Below are 6,887 nucleotides of genomic sequence, written 5' to 3'. Positions count from 1 at the left end.
TTATGACATCACTCTTGGCTGGAAGCAGTGCTTAATCAATGGAAAAAACAAACTTTGTCCAAAAACCTCTCATGTTTAGTTGTTTTCCACTTTTTCTTTGGTCATTTTAGCCTTTTTGGCCAGGGTGAAGGGAGTATCTGCCATCAAACAAGAAGACAGCCGCATGTAACTACGACGGTGTTTGCTAGTTCACCTTATATGCATTAATGTAATAACGTGGTTAGCCTACTCAACGTGAATTACACACGAACAACATGAAGCTACTCACGCAGAGAAGAACGGCTGCTGCTGTCGTCATCATCCATCATCATTTCTGCTACACTGGCAGGGCTGGGGGCCAGGACTCTCCTCTACGGGTTTTGGGGGGATGTTGCTCCGGGTCAGATAACAGGCAACCCACGCGCAGTAGATGTGCTCGGTGTGAGGTCTCACAGCAAGTTATCAAATATGGTGCATTTCTCGGCTTTTAACAAAATGCTATACGTCACCAGGTGTTTCATTGGATTCGAGGTGTTACCTCCTTTGCACAGTATCACCTTAAAGCACTTGTTGCAGGCTGCTGAGTTTGCATCTTTTGCTGTGAAGTACAGCCAGACTTTGACCCCTTCGCTTTGGGCATTTTTAATCTGTAGCTCTGCTCTAAAAGAACGTACGTACCTGGGCCCGCCTACTATGCTCGCAAAGGTAAAATGATTGGCTAGAATACAAAGTGTATGACATCTCAGAAAAAAAAAGCACCGAAATGTGCGCTGCTTTTCGGTCTGGTTACTACCGTTTATGTCAGAACCATAATGGCACCGGATACCAGTACCCATCCCTATTTTCCATTAGTGCTTAACCAGTTCTCCATCACGTAGATCAACACTTTGAGTTTCGTCTTGATGCATGCTCAATCATCCAGGTAAGTAAATCTCCGAAAGTTGCTTTGGTTCATCTGGATGTAGCGTTTTCAGAAAACAAAAGTTGAACAGAACCAACTTTGAGTTTCATTCCAGTCTTGTTGTCAATGCCGGTTGTCAGGCAGAGTGGACTAAAAGGGCAGATACAACACACAAGTACTCGAAGTGTGACGTTAATTAATTTACGAGAGAACACAGACACTAATGAGATGGGAGTGAGTGAGGGGGCTATATACAACAGTGTGGCAATACTATTTATAGATGTAGAAACTAAACTAAAACTAAAACTAAACGAAAGTCGCGGTGCTTTCGATTGTACTCAGAACTCTGAAATTCTGCCTTCTGAATAGGAAAATGTAGGTAACACCAGACTGCAGATGAGCTGCATACAGGGCTGGACTGGGACAAAAAATTGGCACGGGCATTTTGACTAGAGACCGGCCCACCATTATAGGAAAAATCATAAAGTCTCACAACAAACGCTGTTGTGACAGTGATGTTCACTGTCTTGATGGTATATATGCATCAATCTATCAATCGTTTGTTGTAAGATTCAGATAATTATTTTTTAAAAGCTAGACATTTTAAATGAGAATAAGAAAGAAAAGTATTTCTTTGTGCCCCCCTTTCCCTGTTAATGCCCTACCTGGCCCCCCTGGCAACACTTTGCTAGACCCGCCCCTGCACAGTTACCAGCTGTCAGCTACCTAAAAAAGGATCCTGGTGTTATTTGTCTCTCAGAAACAGTTCATAACTTCCCTTCAACTCATTCATGTCACCTAAAGATAAAGCTGTTTCTCCATCACCTGTTCAGCTCTGATGATCCAGTAAGGACATCTCCTGGTTTCATCTTCATGTTTCCCTCTCACCAGATAACCAAACGATATCATGACCAGCAGCTTTTTTGCAGCTGTGGCTCCAGCAAACATCAGCTGATAGTAGAAATTAATATTAAATACATTCTAACAACAGCTGATCAAGCTTAAACGTGCTGCTGTTGTTTAACGCGACATCGGCCGGTTTCCTCTTTCTGGCGCAAAGTGGGCGATAAACAAACAAGAGAGCCGATCAGCTGATCATTGATCAGTTTCATGATTGAAGTAGAAACAGGAGAGGGAGGGGGGAGAATGAAAGGAGAAGAGGCAGCTGTGCAGCAAAGACACAGAATAACTCCAGCTTTGTGCCTTTTCCATTGTAGCTGAATTACGGGACAAACTGTTCCTTTTCACCTCAATAAGAAACGCGTAATATTTTCTCTGAATACCAGACGGGACGGTTGGCAACTCTAATAACTTATGAACAAAATAAAGTTTAACATCGTTAACATCATAGCACCCACCCAGCTGTATAGAAACTCCGTCATGCTAGCTAGTACGCAGTACGGAAAAAGTCAGAATAACGGAAATAAACTCCACCTAAACTTGGTTCATATCTGACCCAGAGAGACTGCAGGTCATAACTTCTTACCTGAATTGAATTTTACACTTGGACCGGCGGCCGCCTCGGGTCTCTTTTCCTTCTGCGACCCCTTTCCCTCCTCCACCTGCTGGCCTCCACCACTTACTAATGTTATTGAATCTGTGGAAGCTCCGCGATAGCCACCACACGAAGTAACGAGTAACGACCCTATCTAAATCCCAGTAACAACTAACGCGTTCCTGATTTTGGAATAATAACTAGTTACCGTGCTCGTTACCACAATAATAACGTAGTTACTGTAACGCGTTACTTAATAACGCGTTAGTCCCAACACTGATTAGCACAGGTTACATGAACTTGAGTGGCAGGGACATGATTGTGCGACATGGTTCCAGGAAGTAATTCTTGGGACTGACAGGATTAGGTGAATTATGAGCCAGAGGTCAGAATTTCTGTTACCTCGGACTGCAGAAACCCAAGAAAAAGGAGGAAGAGGAGGAACCATCATGGAAGGACAAGCCCCTTCGTGGTATATACCACTGGCAGATTGAGGAAGTGGTTGACATTCATTTTACATGTATATAATTAACTCACAGTTGCCTGCTAGAGAAACCTTTACTCTGTTCTTGGTCACAAAGACAATTAAAAAAAATATATACATTCACCAAGTGGAAACTCAAGATGACTGTAAAATAATCACAAAACTGCTAAATTAAGCATTTAAAGGAAGCCATTACCACTACCAAAAGACAAAATTTGTTTGCGTCACAATGAAATACTAAATGAAGAATTGGAAAAAGCACTGTAATTAAAGAATTGTTTGGTACAACGACCCCTTGCTCATTGACCTCTCTCATTTGTCCCATATTAGAGAGACATTACAGTTGTCCTAACTATAGCAAGGCTAAGTGCATTTAAATTGGCCTATCAAGAAGATGGTATGACTTCATACTGTAAGCATAATAAATATTTAAATAAACATTTCCATTTCCCCAACCTCTTACTGTGATATGATATTAATTTTGTGTTTTTGCAGTTTGTGTGTGTGTGTCTTTCCAATGAAGGCCTCACTCTTATGAGTAAATTGTGATTCATGAGTGCATTATAATTTATCAGTAAATGATAATTTATGAGTAAATTACGGGTCATGGCAAATGGCCGCCCCTCCCTGAGCCTGGTTCAGCTAGAGGTTTCTTGCTGTTAAAAGGGAGGGACGTGAAGAGGGAAGTCTCACTGAGAATATCAAGGATGTAGAGATTGTGAAATGAGAAAAGGCAGACAGTGTCTCTAAGTGCAGTTTGCTCTGACTGGTGGAGGAGCGCGTTTGGAATAGACTGGTTGGACTTTGGGCAGAGCTCATTTACTTGAACATCCAGCAGTAGGAACGTGAACGAAGATTAATTGAATTTAATACCATTATCCTAATGGCCACGGTTTTAGTGCCTCGGAAACATTTTCTGTGGGTTCTGTTGTGTGCATGTGCCTTTCCTGCAGGCAACAATGGTAAGAAAGCTTTGAGTTATTTAATGTTAAATTAACACAGGCACTTTTAGTAAACAATTGATGGATATGTTAGAGATGAAATCAGACTATTTTATAATTTTGTCAATCTACATAATATTATAGTTTTTTCTAAAACAAATTTAATTTTGACAGTTATCAAGCAGAAATAATAGTTTCACGGTTGAAGTTTTATTGTCATATACAGATAAACAGTGTAGCCACATTTACTCATAATTAAATTCATTGGCTCGTGTTCCTCAGCTTTACATGAGCCTATAGAAAGTGTGCAGTTATATTTAAGAAGAAAATAACAAGAAAATAACAATAATAATAAAGAAAAAACAAACAAACATTCCTGGTAAGTGAGTTTTCTGTTTCTAGTTGTGATGGACTTACTTTTTACTGCATGTGTTAACCATTGAAAAAATAACACAAACAATTTGTTTTTATCTGCCAGTCTCTCATTTTGTTCTCCCAATTCTCTCTATTTTCATTAATTGTTAAATATGCAACATTAAAATCTTGTTCAACAAGTTCAAAACAGAATATTTGGCATGTTTCTTTTTTACTGATTCAGAGCTTCAACTAATCTATTTGTCATGTAACCTGTGAAAAAAATTATAAAGATCAACTATCATAGTTTTTATAAACAATTTTCTAAATCAAGACTATTGAATAATATAAAAAGAGGCAAAAAGAAGTATTTACACACTAACCATGTGTATCTTTCCTGCAAGCAATAATTATAAGAAAGCTTTAACTCATCATATGTTAAACTTAGAGCGCACTTAACAACCTGTTTATAAGTTGTAGAATGAAAGTCGTTCATTTGTGACCAGTTGTTAAATTTGCAATGTTTAAACTTTTCCTGTCATGATGCCAGGTCTCTCTTGGAAATTCGATTTTTACCTGGAAAAATAAATAATAATACAAAAATAAAATAATAATAAATATTCAGATATTTACACCTGAAATCAGCCAGTAAATTATCTGTATTTCATTTCACTTCTTAAATCACTAGTTTCATAATAACATTCTTACCTTCTGTTAACAGAGCTTTTATCCAATAATCTCAATGATGTAGCTTTAATTTCCATATTAAAGCTACATAGTTGACATATGTTAAAGTGACACATTTTTTTCTTTAAATCTCTCTCTTCGTTTTAGGCACTTCAAACAATACTAGAGGACCGGACGGAGCATCTGGAGCAGGTTTAACATATCAGACATATGAGACCATAGTTAATAAATCCAATGAAACATTTTTAAAAGATGGACTTTCAGAAGAGGCACTGAAGTTTCTAACTGGCCCTGTGTCCACCATCCTTTTACCTTCCTTCTACACGCTGGTCTGCTCCATCAGTGTGCCAATTAACATCTGTGCTCTGCTGGCTTTTGCTCGGGGGATCCGTCCTAAGAAGCCAGCTGCAATCTATATGCTGAACCTGGCCTTAGCCGATCTTCTCTTTGCACTGATGCTCCCCTTCAAGATCTCCTACCACTTTGAAGGCAATGACTGGAAATTTGGCCCGTCCATGTGCAGCGTGGTCACTGCTGCCTTTTACTGGAACATGTATTGTTCTGTTCTTCTCATAGCTTGCATCAGTGTGGACCGTCTGCTTGCTGTTGTTTATCCCATTGACTCTCTGGCTTGGAGGAGGCCAAGGAACACAGTCATAGCCTGCATAACCATGTGGGTGTTATCCTTGACTGGCTCTGTGCCTCTTGTTTCTTCTGACCAGACTTTTCACATCAGTGAGTTGAACATCACCACCTGCCATGATGTCCACTCCACAGATAAGATCACCTGGTTAAAGACATACTTCCTCACCATCTGCTGCATTTTTTTCTTCCTGCCTCTGCTCATCACAGTGGTGTCCTACGCTCAGATAATCTGGTCATTGAGCAGAGTCCAACATGATGTTCCAGGAACATCACAGAGGAGAAGAAGAGCAATGGTGATGACATTGACTGTGCTGGTGATATTTCTACTGTGTTTCATGCCTACAAACTGTCTGCTGCTTGCACACTACCTGCAATTAAAAGAAGAACCCAAGAAGAGCCAGGAGGCACCCGATGGCTCTTACACACTCTATCTGGTGTTTCTGTGTTTGGGAAGTCTGAACTGCCTCCTGGATCCCCTGCTTTACTACTTTGGATCCTCGCAGTGCCAGAAACAACTATCCAATATGCTGAAGTGTAACAAGGTGTCAAAGAGCAGAGATATCACTCATTCAACAACTGATTCCTGGAGATTAAGCGCAAGAACAATGCTGAAACCCAGAAACCTGCAAAATACCAAACACTCTGAATTAAACACATCAGTGGACTCTTTCCATCTTCAACAACCGAAACAAGAAACTACTAGTCTGACTAACTCTCACACTGTGCTGACATTTTAATTAACTCTTATGTATAATTTTAAAGTTTATTTAAAGTTAAAGTTCATTGTAAAATTATTTTTTCTATTCTTTAATGATTTTCTTTCTGAATGCATGTTTATTGATTAAACTGTTATTGAGCTTGAAGTACTGAGATGGAGTGAAATATCTGCCCAAATAGTTTGTTTTATGCTTCCCCCTGGTGGTGCAAACTTTACATTAATTATTGTATATTTAATTCAAGCTTCTTTATTTGATGAATTGATTTATTTGGAATAACACAATGTATTAATATGAGCATCAAAATAATGCTAACAGATATGTCAATATGTAAAAGTATAGTATCATAAGTGAGGTTGCCTATTTGTGTAAGCTCTTAATCTTACGTCTGTGCTGGGCTGCAAGTAATGAGTATTTATAATGGATATTTAGTGTTTTCTGTGAGAAAGAGCAGCAAATAGAGTCATCTTCTCTTGCAATTCCTTAGCTGTTTTTGTTTGTACAACCATCAAACCACACCCTTATACTGAAACCTAGACGTTGGGATACCATCAAATGATATATGACATTTCTAGACACCCAAAAAGTCTTAAAAAATAAATAACTAACATTTATCCTTCTTACATTTGCATGAAAACCTCAAAAGCTTTGACGAGTTACAGCATAGTTATTCAAGCTCAACAGC

General features: G+C 39.0%; 1 pseudogene; it reads left to right on the top strand.

Annotated features, from left to right (window-relative positions):
• The first annotated feature begins 885 nt into the window (after positions 1-885).
• On the top strand, positions 886-6,223 carry LOC146706222 (proteinase-activated receptor 1 pseudogene; annotated as a pseudogene).
• Positions 6,224-6,887: the final 664 nt, after the last annotated feature.

The sequence above is a fragment of the Copadichromis virginalis genome, linkage group LG7, assembly GCF_057382275.1.
Source record: "Copadichromis virginalis isolate Kocher_CV1m ecotype Utaka linkage group LG7, C_Virginalis_male_GT1.1, whole genome shotgun sequence".
NCBI lineage: Eukaryota > Metazoa > Chordata > Actinopteri > Cichliformes > Cichlidae > Copadichromis > Copadichromis virginalis.
The sequence above is the reverse complement of the archived record's forward strand: the minus strand, read 5'-3'. Positions and strand labels throughout refer to the sequence as shown.